Consider the following 20,413-nt stretch of genomic DNA (forward strand, 5'->3'; position numbering starts at 1 on the left):
AATCATAAACAAGCTAAAATCCTTGGCTTCATCAAATTTTAGTTACAATGAGTGGAGATAATTGATACATAAAGAAATGAAGATAAAATAGGTCTAGTGGCGATAATGAATAGATAAAAATAAAAGAACCATGGAAAATTCAATCATATACTTCTGTATTTCCTTATTTTAAAGCCTATTTCTTAAAATAGTATTTTCTTCCAGTCTCACAACCTAGAAACTTCTGAGTTCTTTCCCATTAAATTCTGGAAAAAAAGAGAGATTAAAGAATGATTCAGCACAGCATTAGTGTCTTAACAGAGGAGTTAATTGCACCCTCTTGAATGAAAGAATAGGCAGTTCTTGCAGAAGTGTGGGGGCAAGTCATAAGAAGGTTGAGGACCAGCACTGCAGGTATAATGAATAGTCAGAGTAAAGCCTCATAGGCTGGAGCATGAATAGTGTCTTCCCAGAAAGAACTGCTCAGTGTGACTAGAAAACTCAGAGCACAGATAAACATGGGAGGAGATAAAGTGCAAGAAATATGGCTGGGGCCCAGATCATGTAGGACCATCTAAATCATGCTACAGAATTTTACCCTTTGCTGATTGAGATGAATAGTGTAATATTGTAATTCTCAATCAGGGGTGTACAAGATTATCACCTGAATTATTTCAAAAATATCATTGTCTAAGTTCAGCTCAGAGATACATAGAGCTGGAAAGACTATTACTTGCGCCTTTATGATAAGACAGAGAAAAAGATGGGAAAACTGAAAAATAAATGACTTTTCTTTAACCCATGAGAGAATGGAGAGCATAGAGCAAAAACTAAACTCCAGTATGGGAAAAGAAAGGAATCTTCTGGAAGAAATAAAACCCAAGCATTTGTATACCTGGGGCAGATGTTGCTGGATAGGTTTAAGCTATGGAGAAGACTCAGTTAAAAAAACATTAACAAACGCTGAGTGTGGGCTGACATGAATGTGAAGCCCTGGGGACCACTGATACAAGGGGAGGTGAACTCTATCAGGCTTTTTCTCCACAAATCACCCCAGGGAACAGAGCAAGGAGAGAACTCAAGTCAAAGAGTGGAGTAAGATATTAGGAGGAACCATCTGAAAAGCAAGATGTCACTAAAGAAATTTGGTGTACTGAGTGTAACCATAAAAACAGTAAGCTTCAGTTTCATCCCCTTTACTGACGGGAGTGACACAAACACTCATACTAGAGACTTAACAGAGGAAAATATGTGCTCACTTAGAAAATAAAATATATTTAACGCAATATCCACTAGCCCATACAATTTGTCCAGCTTTCAATAAATAACTGGTGCAATATAAGGTAAGAGAAAACAGTAAACACAGTGCTTTAAGTAAAAAACAGAGTAATAGAGGTAAAGGATGCTTTTCATGGGTTCAGCATAAGACAAGACACAGACAAAGAAAAATAAGTGAACTTGAAGATAGGTGCACAGAACTTAGCTCAACTGAAATGCAAAGAATGCAAAGTGTGAAAGACAAACACGAAAGGAAACAAACAAACAAAATAGACAGCAGAGCATTCAAAAGTTGTGGAACAATATCAGAAAGTTTAACATATGCTTGACAGGAATCCCAGACCCAGGCGATAAATGAGTCTACTCAAAGAAATAAAAAGCATTACAAATAAAAATTTTAAAAGATAAAATAAATTTTTCTTTTATTTGGTATTGCTGTAAAAGATGACTATTTAAAGCAAAGTAGTGGCATTCATTGTGTACTTATAACATGTGTAAACATATTTTACAATAATAGAAAAGATTAGAGAGAGGAATTTGGGATATTGTGTAAAGTTCTTACAAAAACATGAAGTAGTGTAATTGATGGTAGTAGATTATTTAGAAGTGTCTTATAAACACGTTAAACTACTAAAAAGTGTTTTTGAAGAGGTACATGGAATAATTCAAAATAGGAGATGAAGTGGGATATAAAACAAAAAACTAAATACATAGAAAACATACAAAGTGGAAAAAATATAAATATACAACAAACAGAACAAATTGAAAAGAGCTAAAATAACAAAAGGAACAAACAGACAAGGTCTTGAAGGAGAATATTAATTCAGTCTTATCAATAACCACTTTCAATGTATAACCAAAAAAAAAAAAAAAAAAAATGAGGAGCTACATTGATTTCCAGCAAGTAGATACCAGAACAAGGAACACTATCAGCAATAAAGAGGTAGGTGACATATAAGTAGAAGTATAATTCAAAAAGAAAAAACAATACCAATTGTGTATGCACTTAACAGAGTTTCAAAATTATGTGAGGCAAAACATACTACTGTGTTTGCATACTTGAGCACATCTCTCTCAGTAGTTGATAGAATAAGAGGATAGAAAAGAGTTAGATGATCTGAACAGTGCTATCAACCAACTTTACCTAACTGAAATTTATAGACCTAAAAAAAAATATAGTCAACTCTTTTTGACAATGATTCAAAGTCATTTTTGTGGAGAAATGGTAGCCTTTGCAAGGATATGCATATGCTAATAAATTAACCTCACACTTAGACAAATATTAACTCAAATCACGCTATATACTTAAATGTAGAACGTGAAACTCTAAAAAATCTAGGACAAAAACTTGTGTGACCTTGTGTTTGATGATGAGTTAAGATGTTTGCACAAGGGAATATTTAGGATGATGGAACTAGTCTATATGGCACTGTGATGGTGGATACATGACCATGCATTTGTCAAAACCCATAGAAGAATATATCACAAAGATAAACTTTTAATGTATACCCATTTGAAAATATATCAACAAGCATATAGGTGAGGTCCACAATGGAGTGTAAAGTGTAGCAAACGAAGCTGTTTTTATTACAAATGTATGATGTAATCTCCCTGAAAAGGATAAAAAAGAAAGGCAGAGCTAAATCCCTAGAAAGAGGGTCTTGTCTAGATACAGTAAGGCTAAGTATAAAAATAACTATACATAAACACTGATTTGTGTTGGTAAATTTGTTTTTCACAAGAGTATGGCTTCACAGTCTGGAAACAACTTTACATGCACACTAGGATTGAACACATAAGCAAGTAAATTGTACGTAGTGGGAGCCAGGTTTCCCACTGCCAGAGAAAGAATTTACAAATAATCAAGAGTGTTACAAAATCTGTGGTGCTGGATCAATCAGAGATATAGCTATGAATGCATATTTATTTTAATATATTTATTAATAGAGATAAGTATACTTATGTACATATACATGAGTTAGTATACATACATGTATTTTCTCCGTGGTTGCCTAGAAGCAGTACCATCCCAGTCGCAATGATTTCATCTAGATCTTGTTTGCTAAAGAAACTTGGGCCCTTGAAGAAATGTCTGATTCAAAGTCTAAGATAGGAAAATGTAAAATAAACCTGTTGCATCTTGTAGTGCCACATAATGTACAAAAACAAAACATAAGGTATTTCAAAAGGAGACAGGAGATAATTTGAAAGCACCCCTAGTGGCCAAAGATGAAAAATTGGGGCAGAAAAAATGGATTATAACCAAAGAATCAAATAAATATCCATGAATCCATACTGATATAAGTAAATAAACAGAGAGAAAATTTCCCAATAAAGCATGCAAAAAAAAAGGAAATAGAAAATCACCATTAGAACACCACAGTAAAAATAGCTGATGAATGCTAAAATAAGTTGCTAAAATTAGGGGTGAAACTTTAAGGAGAAACAGGATATTTGCAGTTTCAAAAAATCTCCCCCAAGACATTTATTTATTAGGATGGTGGTTTTAGCTTATGTTCACAATTTCTCAGATACCCTTCTCTTTTGGAGATAGATCTTAATTCCCTGTTCTTTAATATGAATAGAGCATGTTTAATTAGTCCTAACTAACACAGTATAAAAAGGGAAAACTTGACAGAGGAGACATTCAGCTGGCATCACCTTAACCAAGTATCAAGTTAGCATCACTAATAAGTCATATTGATAGCACGTATTCCATGATATAAGGCAATGAGAAGGGCACATCACTTCTGTGATATTCTTTCCAAAAGTTTCCAACCTCAGTCTAATTATGAGAAAACAGAGAAACCCAAATAGATGGATAGTCTACAGGTAGATAGATATTCTAATCAAAACTCTTCAAAAAAGTATCCAAGGTAGTAAAAACAAGGAAAGACTGAGAAACTTTATGGATTAGAGTTGCTAAGGAATCATCAGGACTAAATGCAGTATGGTGCCCTTAACTGGATCCTGGAGCAAGAAAAGCATGTTAGTTAAAAAAATGGTGGAATCCAAATAAAATGTCTGGTTGAGTTAATACCAAAATCAGTGTTAATTTGTCAGTTTCAATAAATAAAGCATAGTTATATTAGATGTTATACAAGAACTCTCTGCAACTCTTCTATAAATCTAAAACTTTCAAAATAAAACTATTAAAATTTTTAAAGACTCAATTCCTTTCTTTAATACCAAATATTTTAAATTTAATTGGTTTAAGCTTGGGCCTAAGAAAAAGTATTTATGTTAATTTTTTTAAGTTGATGTTTTTAAAAATGAATATGAACCAAGTTTTAATTAAACAATAGTAGTTATTACTCTAAAATAAATAATTAACATTAACTATTTTTCGTGAGAAGAAATATTACTCCTCATTCATGATCCATTGTAATATCTTGCTTGACTCTTGAGTATGCTGCTCTTTTAAAAGCTGAGTATTCAGTTCTAGCTTCATGACAGCTTATTAAAGTTTTTTGGATAATTTTAAACATATACTGTTACTATTAATTACTTTAACTTTTAATAATCAACTTTTATGTAGTATAAATTACATGAAATAAAATTCAATCATTTTAAGTGTACTATTGAATAAATTTTGACAAATGTATTCATCCATTTAACCACCATGTCAATCAAGATACATAACATTTTTATCACAGGAGTTCCCTATACCCCTTTGTATTAAATTCACAAAACCAACACCAAAACCAGGAAGATGCTGATATGCTTTCTGTCACTATTAAATAGTTTTAGCTATTTCATAAATGAAATAAAACAGGATGCTACATTTTGTAACTGGCTTCTTTCACTCAGAATGAGCATTGTTGTTCATCTCTTTATAGCCTTTTGAGTAGTGTCCAGTTTGGGGCCATTAAGAGTAAAGCTACTATAAACATCGTACAATATAAGTCTTTGTGTGGCCACATGGTTTTATTACTATTGAATGAATTACTAGGAGTTAAATTATGAGGTTGTATGGTAAAATATGTTAAACTATTAGAAACTGTGAAGTCCTTTTTGAAAATAATTATAAAATATTCTTCTCTCACTAGTTATTCATGGGAGTTCAGTCACTTTACATCTTGCCAGCACTTAATATTGTCAAACTTTTTTTAAAAAAATAATTTATTTATTTTTGGCTGTGTTGGGTCTTTGTTTCTGTGCGAGGGCTTTTCTCTAGTTGCAGCAAGCGGGGGCCACTCCTCATTGTGGTGTGCAGGCCTCTCACTATCGTGACCTCTCTTGTGGAGCACAGGCTCCAGACATGCAGGCTCAGCAGTCGTGGCTCATGGGCCTAGTTGCTCTGCGGCATGTGGGATTCTCCCAGACCAGGGCCTGAACCCATGTCCCCTGCATTGGCAGGCAGATTCTCAACCACTGTGCCACCAGGGAAGCCCTATTGTCAAACTTTTAACATGTAATCTTTCAAAGGAGTGTGTATTGGTACCTCATTGTACTTTAATTTGTATTTTTCATACAACTAGTTATATCAAGCACTTTTTCATGTGTTTATTTACCTTTCATATATCTTCTTTTGTAAAGTCTCTGTTTAAATCTTTTTATTTTTATTATTGAACTATCAGCATTCTTCATATTTTCTGTATATAAACATTTTGTCATATATATGTATTGGAAATATTTTCTTCCAGCCTGTGGCTTGCTTTTTCATAAAATATTCTTCCAAAAAGCACGTTTTAAATTTTGATGAAATATATCATTTATCACTTTCTCTGTATTATTTTTTTTATTTTTCATGATTAGTGACTTGTTCTAGATACAGTGTTTTGTGAAATTAAAACTATTTTTCCTCTGATATAGCTACCTGATTAGAAGCACTGCTTTCTTTTAAAAAAGCCATCCTCTTGGGGTTAGACTAGCATAAATTAAGATGGCTTGTGTCTGGTCCACTCTCTCAGAAGTTGTATGAGTAAGTTAGGTAGTTAGGTACTGGAAGCTTTAAAGCAAAATAAATAAAAGACTCAAAGTACATCTGTGGACCTCTGGATGCTGAGTCCTCAGTTTATTCATAAACCTGACAGTCATGCTGAAAAATACATGGTTATTCAATGTCCCTGTATTTTTCCTTAAAGGATTTAATTATAACCTTCTACCAAGGGCAGGTGACATAACAAAGCTTGTTTACAGCTCATAGTGTTCACATCCTATTAACATACAACAAACTCAATCTTCTATTACTTCTGAGTGGATTTTTTGTGTTAAATTACTAGTTCTGGTGAACTTAATGTTTATTGTCTATTTTAATGTTGCATGTTTCCTTCTGGGTAATGAATGGTAAGAGGGTAAATAACTAAAGAGTGAGTGAGAATGAAGCCTCTAACCCGTGGATCAGGCTGTTTTCACTGGGGAGTTTGTTTGAACAGTCTCCCACATCTGTTTGGGAGTCCTTAGTAAGCACAGCTGACAGAATCACAGAATATTTCTGGGATGCTGTTTACTTGGCAAATAGTTGTACTCGGTGTCTTTACAACCACATGTCAAAAATATTTTCATGGGGAAATGTCATGCTGAAAATAGGATTCTTGGGAGACTGCAGTGTTTCTGGGCATAGTGAGGGATAAAATCAGCTTGGTTAATATATCAGAATACAAATTATTTTTCTTATCTAATATGAATTCAACTTAAAAGTCTACCAAATAAATTAACTTTTATTTTTTTTACCTAATACATATATATATATATTTAAAATTTTTATTGGAGTATAGTTGATTTACAATGCTGTGTTAGTTTCATGTGTACAGCAAAGTGGATCAGATATACATATATATGTATCTACTCTTTTTTTTTTTTTTTTTAGATTCTTTTCCCATATAGGCCATTACAGAGTACTGAATTGAGTTCCCTGTGCCATACAGCAGGTTCTTATTTGTTATTTATTTTATATACTGCAGTGTGTGTGTGTGTGTGTATGTCAATCCCAATATCTCAATTTATCCCTGCCACCCTTATCCCCTGGTAACCATAAGTTTGTTTTCTACATCTGTGACTCTACTTCTGTTTTGTAAATAAGTTCATTTGTACCCTTTTTTTAAAAAAAGTTTCCCACATATAAGCGATTTCATAAAATATTTGTCTTTCTGTGTCTGACTTACTTCACTCAGCATGATAGTCTCTAGGTCGATCCATGTTGCTAGAAATGGCATTATTTTTTTTCCTTTTATGGCTGAGTAATATTCCATCATATTTATGTACCACATCTTCTTCATCCATTCCTCTGTTGATGGACATTTAGGTTGCTTCCATGTCCTGTCTATTGTAAATAGTGCTGCAGTGAACACTGGGGTGCATGTATCTTTTCAAATTATGTTTTTCTCTGGGTATATGCCTAGGAGTGGGATTGTTGGGTCATATGGTAGTTCTATTTTTAGTATTTTAAGGAACCTCCAAAATTAACTTTTATTTTTATGCCATGGCTAAGAATCAAATGATAGCTATTCTTCATGGCTATAACTTATGCTTTAATTTATATGTCTGTTTTCAAAATTATATATGTACATATATAAATACACACACATATAGAGACAGACTGACAGAGACAGAGATAGAATTTCTTTTTTTTAAAATTAGAATGGTGAATCTAGGAGTGAAAAAAAAGCTAACAAGTTTTTCATGACAATTGTTCCCTTTTTCTATACACCTATATTACATGTACTCTGTACCATATGAGTCAGGATTTATGTAGTGTAATTATTTACTTGTACTGTTGGATTATCTGTCTTCCAAAATACACTCAATTTATACTTTAATGCATCATTAAAAACAGGTCATGACCACTTGACTCTCTTTCCTTAGCCATCCATCCTAGGTCTCTCCCTCACCCCTCTCTCTGGATCAGAAGGAATGCTTTAGTTGGGATTGTTTATTGCAACAAGCTAAGCAGAAATACAAATTGTTTAAATAAGATTTCTTACAAAACAGTAGAGAATCAGGCCAGAAAAAAGTACAAGAGGCAAGAGAGTTTAGGCTGAAAGAAGCACAGCCAGGTGGCTCCTCAGGATCAGTCTGGTTATGAAACAGCCTAGAACAATAAAGGTTCATACTCTTTTCAATTTTGAAAAAATCTTATACTCTGTGCATCTCTTCATTACTTTGTTAAAGAGGCATAGGTCCCAGGAAGGAACAGCCTATTATCTAACAATTATCAGTGCCTACATTCTCCTGCTTGGAGATGCTTGGAAATTTCCTCCTCCCAAGACACAGCAGTGGTGGTTTTACCAAATAAGAAACTTCTTTGGATTATGGATAAGTATTGGGTTGGCCAAAATGTTCGTTCGGGTTTTTCCATTAAGATGTTATGGAAAAACCTGAACGGACAGTTTGGCCAACCCAATACATTACTACTGACTATACAGACTCCATGGTTTTCCAGTCATGGGCAAACTCCCCCACGGTGCACTGGGCAGCCTCTTGGGTACCTGTACATCAGGGTGAGGTTGAGAAGAATGGAGCACAGCTAAGTAGGGGCAAAGCCTGTGAGCTTCGGAGAGGTGGAGGAAGCAGGCTTCACTGCTCAGGCTTGAAGTTTGCAACAGAATGGAAAAAAAAGTGGTGATGAAGCACAATCTGAGTCTCCTTCAGATGTGAATGTCAGAAGGTCAAAATGTGCCCTTTTCTCCTCTATTTTCACTTAAGCCATGAAATGAATGCTATTTTATATTTCCCTTTAGGTCCTAAAAGTGTTCATTTTTTTTGGGGGGGGGTTGGTTTGCCATAAATACTTACAAAATTTCATCTTAGTATATTTTAATAAAATATATGTGAAACTTCCTAATATAGTACTTAACATAATAGAAAAACATCCTCAAATATACTATCAATATCTAACAGTGTATATTTTTAGTAATTAATATTAATTAATATTGATAATTAGTCTACTCTTCAAGACCTATATCCAAACACCTAGAACAGGGCCAGATACATGGCAAGCACTTTATAATGCTCAATGAACACATGAATACGTATTTTTTCTCCATTTTTTTTCCTTCCTTCCCTTTCTATATTCTTTTTTTTTTTTTTTTTTTTTTTTACTTCATGTCTTCCTTGTCTAAGGCACTTCTTATAAGATTGTACAATAAATAGTAAAGAAACAACATATTTTGAAAGAAGAACAGATACCAACTTACCAGGATGGACAAAGAGAAATAAATTCTCATGCATTATATGCAGCTGAATATCTCTAACTTTTGAGGAAAAAAAACAGGTATCTTCCATTCTGTAGTTGAGGGAATTGAGATAGAGAATAAAAAGAATAAAATTCATCTTTATTGGTTTTAATATTATCCTTTATGATAATCTTTTATTAGAGTTGCTAGAATATATAAAACACAATTGATATTAGTTTACTTTAAATCTTTCATTTTTCCCGATTAATGTGTTAGCAAGATGGTGAACAATTAAAGCTAATGTGACAAAAATAATCCATAAAATTAATCACTAGAATAATCAAAAGATGACTATAATTTATTTTTCCTGCCTTAATATTAAATTTTGAAGAAATTTTATTTTCTAAGTTTAATAAACTTAATACATATAACAAACTCTTGATTTATGCCAAGAAACTGAATCGTATGAGAAACAGTTAGAACTGGAGTATTGTTATTTTAACAGGGAGATGAGTTTTAATGAACAAACAACTTTTAAGTCATGAGTTGTGTATGGAAATGTGTGTTCATTTGTGTAAGTGAGTGTATGCTGTGGGAGGGTGGTGTGTTCTTGATTTTCTGTTAAATTAAGGAGGTAAACAAATGAGATGGGATGAAGAATTGAATCCACTGGTGATTTTTCCTCTTTTTATCTTAATCAAAGATAATCATATCTATATATGTTCATATATTTGCCAATTAATCTTGATTTTTCAGCATGACTTAAACTCAGAACCAAATTTAATAACTAGAAATATTGGTAAAAAGCATCTGAAATTATAACTAGTGATATTTCCATGGGTCATGTGTCTTTCCCTAATTTCAACAGCATTACAAAAAATATGCAATCAAAGGACAGTGCTGCTAAATTAAAAAAAAAAATTCATTCTTATTCCATTAGTTACATTTCAAGGGAGAGAAGAAAGTCTTCAGATTTAAATCTCATTAAGTATCAGCAACTTCCCTTTTTCAACTGTTATATATGTACTCAGGGATTATTTCTAAACCATGTTTTTCATTTGATATTTTGCATGACTGAATTAGACTAGGAACAATTTGAAAAATTGATATAGATAAGTAGATACAATTAAATTGATAGGTGGCTACTATGTTATATACCTATAATCATACATACTGCATAGCATAAGCAATTACCTAAATTATTTTTTTTAACATCTTTACTGGAGTATAATTGCTTTACAATGGTGTGTTAGTTTCTGTTTTATAACAAAGTGAATCGGCTGTACATGTATATATATCCCCATATCTCCTCCCTCTTGCGTCTCCCTCACATCCTCCCTATCCCACCCCTCTAGGTGGTCACAAAGAACCGAGTTGATCTCCCTGTGCTATGCAGCTGCTTCCCAATAGCTATCTGTTTTACATTTGGTACTATATATATATGTCCATGCCGCTTTCACACTTTGTCCCAGCTTACCCTTCCCCCACTATGTCCTGAAGCCCATTCTCTACGTCTGCATCTTTATTCCTGTCCGGCCCCTAGGTTCTTCAGAACCTTTTTTTTTTTTTTTTTTTAGATTCCGTGTACATGTATATGTGTTTTTCTCTTTCTGACTGAGTTCACGCTGTGTGACAGTGTCTAGGTCCATCCACCTTATTACAGATCACTCATTTTCATTTCTTTTTATGGCTGAGTAATAAGCCATTGTATTTATGTACCACATCTTCTTTATCCATTCATCTGTTGATGGATGCTTAGGTTGCTTCAATGTCCTGGATATTGTTAAGTGGAGCTGCAATGAACATTGTGGTACGTGACTCTTTTTGAATTATGGTTTTCTCAGGGTATATGACCAGTAGTGGGATTTCTGGGTCATATGGTAGTTCTATTTTTAGTTTATTAAGGAACCTGCATACTATTCTCCATAGTGAGTGGCTATATCAATTTACATTCCCACCAACAGTGCAAGAGAGTTCTCTTTTCTCCACACCCTCTCCAGCATTTATTGTTAGTGGATTTTTTGATGATGGCCATTCTGACTGGTGTGAGGTGACACCTCATTGTAGTTTCAATTTGCATTTCTCTAATGACTAGTGACGTTGAGCATCCTTTCATGTATTTGTGGCAATCTGTATATCTTCTTTGGAGAATTGTCTATTTAGGTCTTCTGCCCATTTTTGTGTTGGGTGGTTTGTTTTTTTGATATTGAGCTACATGAGCTGCTTGTACATTTTGGAGATCAAGCCTTTGTCAGTTGCTTCATGTGCAAATATTTTCTCCCCTTCTGAGGGTTGTCTTTTCATCTTGCTTATGGTTTCCTTTGCTGTGCAAAAGATTTTAAGTTTCATTAGGTCCCAGTTGTTTATTTTTGTTTTTATTTACATTTCTGTAGGAGGTGGGTCAAATAGGATCTTGCTGTGATTTATGTCATAGTCTTCTGCCTATGTTTTCCTCTAAGAGTTTGATGGTGTCTGGCCTTACATTTAGGTCTTTAATGGATTTTGAGTTTATTTCTGTATTTGGTGTTAGGGAGTGTTCTAATTTCATTGTTTTACATGTAGCTGTCCAGTTTTCCCAGCACCACTTATTGAAGAGGCTGTCTTTTCTTCATTGTATATTCTTGCCTCCTTTATCAAAAATAAGTTGACTGTGTGGATTTATCTCTGGGCTTTCTATCCTGTTCCATTGATCTATATTTCTGTTTTTGTGCCAGTACCGTACTGTCTTGATTACTTTAGCTTTGTAGTATAGTCTGAAGTCAGGGAGCCTGATTACTTCAGCGCTGTTTTTCTTTCTCAGGATTGCCTTGGCTATTCAGGGTCCTTTGTGTTTGTATACAAATTGTGAAAATTTTTGTTCTAGTGTTAAAAAAAATAACAGTGGTACTTTGCTAGGGATGGCATTGAATCTGTAGCTTGCTTTGGGTAGTAGAGTCATTTTCACAATGTTGAGTCTTCCAATTCAAGAGAATGGTATATCTCTCCATCTGTTTATATCATCTTTAATTTCTTTCATCAGTGTCTCATAGTTTTCTGCATACAGGTCTTTTGTCTCCTTAGGTAGGTTTATTCCTAGGTATTTTATTCTTTTTGTTGCAATGGTAAATGGAAGTGTTTCCTAAATTTCTCTTTCAGATTTTTCATCATTAGTGTATAGGAATGCAAGAGATTTCTGTGAGTTAATTTTGTATCCTGCTACTTTACCAAATTCATTGATTATCTCTAGTAGTTTTCTGGTAGCATCTTTAGGATTCTCTGTGTATAGTATCATATCATCTGAAAACAGGGCCAGTTTACTTCTTCTTTCCTGATTTGGATTCCTTTTATTTCCTTTTCTTCTCTGATTGCTGTGGCTAAAACTTTCAAAACTATGTTGAATACTAATGGTGAGAGTGGGCAACCTTGTCTTGTTTCTGACCTTAGTGGAAATGGTTTCAGTTTTTCACCATTGAGGACATTGTTGGCTGTGGGTTTGTCATATATGGCCTTTATTATGTTGAGGAAATTTTGCTCTATGCCTTCTTTCTGGAGGTTTTTTATCATAAATGGTTGTTGAATTTTTTCAAAAACTTTCTCTGCATCTATTGAGATGATCATATGTTTTTTATCCTTCAATTTCTTAATATGGTGTATCACGTTGATTGATTTGCATATACTGAAGAATCCTTGCATTCCTGGGATAAATCCCATTTGATCATAATGTATGATCCTTTTAATGTGCTGTTGGATCCTGTTTGCTAGTATTTTGTTGAGGATTTTTTCATCTATGTTCATCAGCGATATTGGCCTGTAGTGTTCTTTCTTTGTGGACAGCTTTGTCTGGTTTTAGTGTCAGAGTGATGGTGGCCTCGTATAATGAATTTGGGAGTGTTTGCCCCTCTGCTGTATTTTGGAAGAGTTTGGGAAGGATAGGTGTTAGCTCTTCACTAAATGTTTGATAGAATTCACCTGTGAAGCCATCTGGTCCCCGGCTTTAGTTTGTTGGAAGATTTTTAATCACAGTTTCATTTTCAGTCCTTGTGATTGGTCTGTTCACATTTTCTCTTTCTTCCTGGTTCAGTCTTGGAAGGTTGTGCCTTTCTAAGAATTTGTCCATTTTTTCCAGGTTGTCCAATTTATTGGCATATAGTTGTTTGTAGTAATCTCTCATGATCCTTTGTATTTATGCAGTGTCAGTTGTTACTTCTCCTTTTTCATTTCTAATTCTATTGATTTGAGTCTTCTCCCTTTTTTCTTGATAAATCTGGCTAATGGTTTATCAGTTTTGTTTATCTTCTGAAAGAACAAGCTTTTAGTTTTATTGATCTTTGCTGTTGTTTCCTTCATTTCTTTTTCCTTTATTTCTGTTCTGATCTTTATGATTTCTTTCCTTCTGCTAACTTTGGTGGGTTTTTTGATCTTCTTTCTCTAATTGCTTTAGGTGTAAGGTTAGGTTGTTTATTTGAGATGTTTCTTGTTTTTTGACTTAGGATTGTATTGCTATAAACTTCCCTCTTAGAACAGGTTTTTTTGCATCCCATAGGTTTTGGGTATCGTGTTTTCACTGTCATTTGTCTCTATGTAGTTTTTGAGTTCTTCTTTGATTTCTTCAGGGATCTCTTGGTTATTTAGTAGTGCATTGTTTAGCCTCCATGTGTTTGTATTTTTTACTGGTTTTTTTTTTTTTTTTTTTTTTTCCTGTAGTTGATATCTAGTCCCATAACATTGTGGTCAGAAAAGATACTTGATATGATTTCAATTTTCTTAAGTTTACCAAGGCTTGATTTAGGACCAAAGATATGATCTATCCTGGAGAATGTTCCACGAGCACTTGAGAAGAAAGTGTATTCTGTTGTTTTTGGATGGAATGTCCTATAAATATCAATTAAGTCCATCTTGTTTAATGTGTCATTTAAAGCTTGGGTTTCCTTCTTTATATTCATTTTGGATGATCTGTCCATTGGTGAAAGTGGGGAGTTAAAATACCCTACTATTATTGTGCTACTGTTGATTTCCCTTTTCATGGCTGTTAGCATTTGCCTTATATATTGATATGCTCCTCTGGTGGGTGCATAAATATTTACAATTTTTACATCTTCTTCTTGGATTCATCCCTTGATCATTATGCAGTGTCCTTCTTTGTCTCATGTAATAGTCTTAATTTTAAAGTCGATTTTGTCTGATACGATAATTGCTACTCCAGCTTTCTTTTGATTTACATTTGCATGGAATATCTTTTTCCATCCCCTCACTTTCAGTCTGTATGTATCCCTGGGTCTGAAGTGGGTCTCTTGTAGACAGCATTTATACAGGTCTTGTTTTTGTATCCATTCAGCCAGTCTGTGTCTTTTGGTTGGAGCATTTAATCCATTTACATTTAAGGTAGTTATCGATATGTATGTTCCTAGTACCATTTTCTTGATTGTTTGGGGATTTTTTTGTGTAGGTCTTCTGTTTCTCTTGTGTTTCCTGCATAGAGAAGTTTCTTTAGCATTTGTTGTAAAGCTGGTTTGGTGGTGCGGAATTCTCTTAGCTTTTGCTTGTCTGTAAAGGTTTTTAATTTCTCCTTTGAATCTGAATGAGATCCTTACTGGGTAGAGCAATCTTGGTTGTAGGATTTTCCTGTTTATCCCTTTAAATATGTCCTGACGCTCCCTTCTGGCTGGCAGAGTTTCTGCTGAAAGATCAGCTGTTAACCTTGTGGGGATTCCCTTGTATATTATTTGTTGTTTTTCCTTTGCTGCTTTTAATATTTTTTCTTTGTATTTAATTTTTGATAGTTTAATTAATATGTGTCTTTCTCCTTGATTTTGTGCTGTATGGGACTCTCTGCACTTCCTGGACTTGATTGAATATTTCCTTTCCCATATTATGGAAGTTTTCAACTATAATCTCTTCACATATTTTTGTAGTACCCTTCCTTATCTCTTTTTCTTCTGGGACCCCTATAATTTGAATGTTGGTGCATTTAATGTTTTCCCAGGGGTCTCTGAGACTGTCCTCAATTCCTGTCATTCTTTTTTTCTTTTTTCTGCTCTGTGATAGTTATTTCCACTGTTTTATCTTCCAGCTCACTTATCCGTTCTTCTGCCTCAGTTATTCTGCTATTGCTTCCTTCTAGAGAATTTTTAATTTCATTTATTGTGTTGTTCATCATTGTTTGTTTGCTCTTTAGTTCTTCTAGGTCCTTGTTAAATGTTTCTTGTATTTTCTCCATTCTATTTCTCAGATTTTGGATCATCTTTACTATCAATACTCTGAATTCTTTTTCAGGTAGTCTACCTATTTCCTCTTCATTTGTTTCGTCCTGTGGATTTTTAACTTGCTCCTTCATCTGCTGCATATTTCTCTGTCTTCTCATTTTGCTTACCTTACTGTGTTTACGCTCTCCTTTCGCAGGCTGAAAGTTTGTAGTTTCCATTGTTTTTGGTTTCTGCACCCAGTGGCTAAGGTTGATTCATTGAGTTTTGTAGGCTTCTTGGTGGAGGGGACTGGTGCCTGTGTTATGTTGGATGAGGCTGGGTCTTGTCTTTCTGGTGGGCAGGACTGCATCCAGTGGTGTGTTTTGGGGTGTCTGTGACCTTATTATCATTTTAGGCAGCCATCTCTCCTAATGGGTGGTGTTGTGTTCCTGTCTTGCTAGTTGCTTGGCATAATGTGTCCAGCACTGTAGCTTACTGGTCGTTGAGTGGAGCTGGGGTTTATGGTTGTGATGGAGATCTCTTGGAAAGCTTTCGCCATTTTATATTACATGGAGCCAGGAGGTCTCTGGTGGAACAATGTCCCGAACTCACCTCTCCCACCACAGAGGTACAAGCCTGACCCCCAGCCAGAGTGCAAAGATCCGAACTCACCTCTCCCACCTCAGAGGTACAAGCCTGACCCCCAGCCAGAGTGCAAAGATAAGGGAGAAAAAATGAAACAAACAAAAAAATAATATATAGTTTTAAAATAAGAAGTAAAAATACTAAAATTAAAAAATATTAAAAAATGATAAAAGAAATAATAGAGCAGCCATACCAAAAAAAAAGATCCACCAATGACAAGAAACACTAAAAACTATACTTAAAAAAAAAAAAAAAAAAGGAAAAAAAAGCAGAAGACAGAACCCTAGGACAGAAGGGAAGGTATACAGACAAATCACACAAAGAAGCATATACATAAACACAAAAAGAGAAAAAGGAAAAACATTACATATATCAAAAGAGGAAGAGAGTATCCAAATCAATAAACAACTCTACCAATGATAATAAACTCTAAATACTAAACTAAGATAAACATGAAACCAGAAACAAATTAGATGCAGAAAGCAAACCCCAAATCTACAGTTGCTCCCAAGTTCCACCATCTCAATTTTGGAATGATTCGTTGTCTATTCAGGTATTACAGAGATGCTGGGTCCATCAGTTTGATTATGGAGATCTAATCCCCTGCTCCTGACAGTACTGGGAGAGATTAACATTTCTCTTCTTTGTTCACACAGCTCCTGGGGTTCAGCTTTGTATTTGACCCTGCCTCTGTGTGTAGGTCACCTGAGGGTGTCTTTTCCCCACTCAGACAAGAGGGGGATAAAGGAGAGGCTTAATAGGTGGCTCTGGCTCACTCAGCCTGGGTGGAGAGAAGAGGGGTACAGATGCGGCGTGAGCCTGCAGTGGCAGAGGCCAGCATGATGTTGCAACAGCCTGAGGTGCACCGTGTATTCTCCCAGGAAAGTTGTCCCTGGATCATGGGACCCTGGCAGTGGCAGGCTGCACAGGCTCCTGGGAGGGGAGTTGTGGAGAGTGACCTGTGCTTGCACACAGGCTTCTTGGCGGCTGCAGCCACAGCCTTAGTGTTTCATGCCATCTCTCGTGTCTGCACTGAGAGCCGCGGCTCGCGCCTGTTTCTGGAGCTCGTTTAGGGAGTGCTCTGAACCCCCTCTCCTCATGCACCCTGAAACTATGGTCTCTTTCCTCTTAGGCGGTTCCAGACTTTTTCCTAGACTCCTTCCTGTCTAGCTGTGACACTCTAGTCCCCCCTTTAGGCTGTGTTCATGCAGCCAACCCTAGTCCTCTCCCTGGGATCTGATCAAAGCCTGAGCCTCAGCTCCCAGCCCCCACCTGCCCTGGCAGGTGAGGAGACAAGTGTCTCGGGCTGGTGAGTGCTGGTTGGCACTGATCCTCTGTGCAGGAATCTCTCTGCTTTGCCCTCTGTACCCCTGTTGCTGTGCTCTCCTCCATGGCTCACAAGCTTCCCCCTGCTCAACCCCCACCACCCCGCCATCTCCACCATTGAAGGGGCTTCCTAGTGTGTGGAAACTTTCCTCCTTCACAGCTCCCTCCCTGAGGTGCAGATCCTGTCCCTATTCTTTTGTCTCTATTTTTTTCTCTTTTCTTTTGCCCTACCCAGGCACGTGGGGAGTTTCTTGCCTTTTGGGAAGTTTGAGGTCTTCTGCCAGCATTCAGTAGGTGTCCTGTAGGAATTGTTCCACATGTAGATGTATTTCTGTTGTATTTGTGGGGAGGAAGGTAATCTCCATGTCTTACTCCTCCACCATCTTGAAGGTGTCCTCTAAATGATTTTAAATGGACCTTTTTCTAATCCTTACAGCTGTGTCTATTTACAGAAACAGGTGATGAATCCAGGTTATAATATCCTAAAGAATCACAAGTGGCATTTATATAAAGATCTACAATTCCAGACTCCCAGAACAAACATCCTGAGTAGCACAAAAACTGATTTTTAAAAAATAATTTATTAGAATAATGTGTTTTTCAGACAACAGCATATTGACGTAGACTAATGTGAAGGGTGTATAGAAATACAAAACAAGGCAAGAATTAATATTAATATGCAAAGAAGTTATTTAGAAGAAACTCTAGTTATAAAGGCCTTAAATCTATTAATCTTTTATATTAATAAATAAGTATGAATAATATATATGCATATATAGATTTCTATATAGTTATTACATCTTATGTTGTCTGGTACTGGATTATTACTTAGTGCAAAATTCAGATAATTGAGTATTAGCAGGTTCTAATAAAAAAAAAACATACTCAAACATTGGGGCCAAAAATTGGCAAATAATTGTGTACTTGATTTGGAAGATTTCTTTGCTGAAGATATATTTCACAACATATGCTCAGGTAGACATTTTACTTTATATGTTTTAATATTGACCACTTTTATAATTGTTACATAGGTTTTTTTAAAGATTTTGAACTACATAAAATGGAAAAAGTGTTGCCTAAGTAGAAGTTATGTTGTTTTTCATCTTAAGTATAGATAATGCTGTTCATCTTCTAGAATCTAGCTATTCATTGTAATTCTCAAATAATTTTATATAGCCTCTCTGGTTGATAGATGAGATCTTTATTGCATATAAAAATATTCAGTGCTTTTCCAAAATAGACTCAAACAGTAATAAATTATTTAAATATTATGATGCATACACCATTTATCATGGTCATGGTGATCCTAATTCTACTGTGTGATACTATTTATGTTGATCACCAGTAGGGAATCTTTCAAAAGAATGTGTAGCTATTAATGGAGTGAATTTTAAAGCCTCCTTGCTGAGAGAACAGTTCTTATAGTTGTGAGACAACTTAAACATTTCCTAGCAGACGGATTGAAAACCTTACTGGAAAAGATAAAATATTCCCTTGGAAATGAAACAATGAATTCAGTAATTCATTGTTTACTTTTTTATGAGTGGTTAATATTCCAAAATTCCTATTTTCCATATTTTGACAAGTGCTTACTTGGGGAATATAATAAATCAGTATCATATTTAACCAATATGAAATGCTCTAACTTTGTAACCACATAACTTTTTTTCATTATGTTACCTAATAAATTAGAACTTTTCAAAATGCAGATATCACCAAATTTTCCTCATTAGAATCAAACTGGTTCCTGGAGGCTGGAATTTATTCAAACCCATACATTATTATCTTTCCCCTTCCCCACCTGGAGGTGATGAATACTAGAGATTCTAAAGTTGAAAATTTTGCACGGTTAGTCCCTCCTTGTTCTTTCCTTTTCACAGGCCGAGTTACATAAACTTTGTCCTAGTATTTGTCTTAACTCTCAGCTAGGAATATAAAAGAACCAAGACACACTTTATCCTGAGAGGAAGAGTGATTATTACATTTGTGCTGATTATGAGTGAGTGCTCTAGCTGCTGAGTGGAGGAGGGGAGCTGGGCTGCTTGGGAGTCTCCTCCTTCTGTTGTTAATAATACTAATTTAGAGAGTTCTGAGGATATCAAGCACCTTCCATGAAGTAGGTTCTAATAAAAATCATTTCCCGTCCTATTTCTCAAGTTACTTAAGTATTGCTAAACTAATGACAGCTCCTGAATTATATGAATTAGTAGATGCTTATCAGTTTATGAGTCATTTTCAAGTAATATGGTCCTTATATTTTAAGTGAAGGCTTCTAAAGGAATAGTGATTTAGGTAGAATAAGTATTCCTCTTGTAAACAAGATAGACTTGATTGCAGGTCAGCAGGAGCAAAGGATATTCTGGTATAAATTGGCCCCATCATATCACACCATATAAGATTCAACCTACTGTGACTGACTGAGGTGATGCTGAAGAAGAAAAGTGAGTTACGTTCCCAAGAATTTACCAGAATTTTAGGTTCCTTCACCTCTTGTATAGTTTGAAATATTTTAGTATTTGAAGACTGCAGTACATATGTCTTCTACAAATGAAGGGTATTCCTTTAGTCATTCCTTAGATCTCATTCAGTGATAAAACGTCATATCTACAGTTAAAATGTCACCTGCCTTTGCCTCTTCATCCTGGAAAGATAAAAAATGAACCTATTTAGGATAATACTTCAGGATAATTTTTGCAATGTTGGTATATATTGGAGAATACACTGTGGTTTTGTAAGGTGCTTAGCTAATTGTATAGTATTCAGTAAAATGCTATAATGCGTCACCCACTGTATAGTGGAGATATAGCAAACCTTCATTATTCTTTTGGCGCCTAGACTGCATAATTGAAATCATTGGTGACAGTTCACTGCTTAAACTGATGATTCTAGAACTAGGAGGCAATGGTG

This window comes from Kogia breviceps, chromosome 4 (assembly GCF_026419965.1).
Source record: "Kogia breviceps isolate mKogBre1 chromosome 4, mKogBre1 haplotype 1, whole genome shotgun sequence".
NCBI lineage: Eukaryota > Metazoa > Chordata > Mammalia > Artiodactyla > Physeteridae > Kogia > Kogia breviceps.